A 1,872-nucleotide genomic window follows, 5' to 3' on the forward strand; every position below is an offset into this window, starting at 1 on the left:
TAAGAAAACTACCATGTAAGTATTCTAATAAAAAAGTTTGAACTGGATTTGGAGTTGTTTTCTCTGCAGCACATTTGGTGCAGAGACGGTGGTTGTATCCGACAGGTTTGGTGTTTTGGAGCAGAACAAAAGCTGACCTGTAATTTTCAGGTTACACCCTGCCCCACACTAAAACATCCTCATTCTTCATCTCAAACTCTGCCCTATAAATACAGCTGTGAAAACAGACGTCAGACACAAATTACTCTGCTTACTGCATCGGGTATGTAACTGGCATTGTTGATTGCTTGTGATGATTGATTGCAGTAAAAGTTTAACACTTAATTTTCTTCTACTTTTGTCTTTTCCAGGTGAGAACGTTTCACTGCACTTGTAAACAAGACAAAATGAGTGACCGTAAGTCTCTGATTCAGATATCTGTTTATATCGAGATCACTGACATGTAGTAATTAGGCTGAAAAACTATGTGCTACTGCTGCATGTATGTTCACTGCACTTGTGCACAGCTCATTTGTTTTATTTGCACTTTTCTACTCTGCAATTAGACAGATGTGCAAATGCAGCTATATGTTGAATTCTTGTTCAAAATCATTTCAGTGTTTGATTTAAGAACAGTGTGCTCTTTATTTAACATAACGTCAGCTCTCTGAGAGGCAGCATTGTCTATACTGTCGTTCTGCAAAATTATTTAACGCATTTGCTTTATATTAAGTCTTCTGCTTCTTATATTATGTCTAGTATTTCTGTTATTATGTCTACTATTTTTTAAGTTACCAATTTTGATTTTTTTTGTTTTTCCAAATACAGCCAAAGCCCAGGTGAGTGAATTAATTTGGCTTCCATTGTTTCACACCTGTGACAAACAGCATAACAAACTTGTTCTAACGAAGCAATCTTCCTCTCTAAAAAGCAAGCTCTGGGAAAAGGATCAGATTGTGAAAGAAAACTTTCACTTGTGTACTTTCTGCTGTTTTGCTTTACTGGTTGATGCTATTTTGACATTTTCTCTTCCTATGGTTGGGATGCCTTTTTTTAATTACTTTATTCCCTCTGAAATGGTAAATTCAAATTTTCTCTTACAAAGTAAGTCGATTCTTCTCATTTGAATCTTTTTGGTTTCTATATAAAATATTTCACAAGTCACACAAAATAAATCTGTTAAGTTTAGTTTTGTTGCCAGGGCTAGGTTTCCATTTCACGCATTAAATGCTGCAGAGGAGTTTGAGTGTCACTGCTCAGACAAAACTGCTTTTGTCTGAGTATCTTTGCAAGTTGTTGTCACATTTCTCTCTGTAGCCCTGAACCCCCTTACTTAGATACAATTTAAATAGCAGTAAAAACTAGCAGAAATGGGCACTCCGTCTTCAACACATCTGTGCTGGCCATGCTGTGCATAAAATCTCAAAGGCACAAAATGCCAAAACAAATCACGGAAGCAGTTGTGACCTCACATTTGGCACATACCATAATTTGTGAGGGTGAGATTTGTGGGGCGTGCCAATTCACAAGAGATCACCGATTCCCATAAAAAACAAGCTTGGTATCCAACCACGGCAAACAATTTTGAGGTTGCTGCAAAGTGAGTTTCAAGAAGCATTTTCATTTTTTTTCTCATGGTTGTTAACAGGGAAAAGGCCAAGAACATGGACATGGACATGGAAAAGGCCAAGAACAAGGGAAAGGAAAAGGCCAAGAACACGGACATGGAAAAGGCCAAGAACAAGGGAAAGGAAAAGGCCAAGAACACGGACATGGAAAAGGCCAAGAACAAGGGAAAGGAAAAGCACCACCTCACTAATAAATAATGAATCATTATTCTGTGGTCATTTTTAAGAGATAAAAATGTCTTTAATAAACTAAAATAAAAAACAA

At 37.0% G+C, this 1,872-nt stretch overlaps 1 long non-coding RNA gene across 1 annotated transcript; it reads left to right on the plus strand.

Annotated features, from left to right (window-relative positions):
• Positions 1-1,872, plus strand: LOC113012775 (uncharacterized). The gene is made up of 5 exons (XR_003270744.1): positions 1-15; positions 151-262; positions 351-396; positions 808-818; positions 1,628-1,872. It is a non-coding gene; the product is annotated as an uncharacterized LOC113012775 (long non-coding RNA).

The sequence above is a fragment of the Astatotilapia calliptera genome, chromosome 19 (assembly GCF_900246225.1).
Source record: "Astatotilapia calliptera chromosome 19, fAstCal1.2, whole genome shotgun sequence".
NCBI classification, from domain to species: Eukaryota; Metazoa; Chordata; class Actinopteri; order Cichliformes; family Cichlidae; genus Astatotilapia; species Astatotilapia calliptera.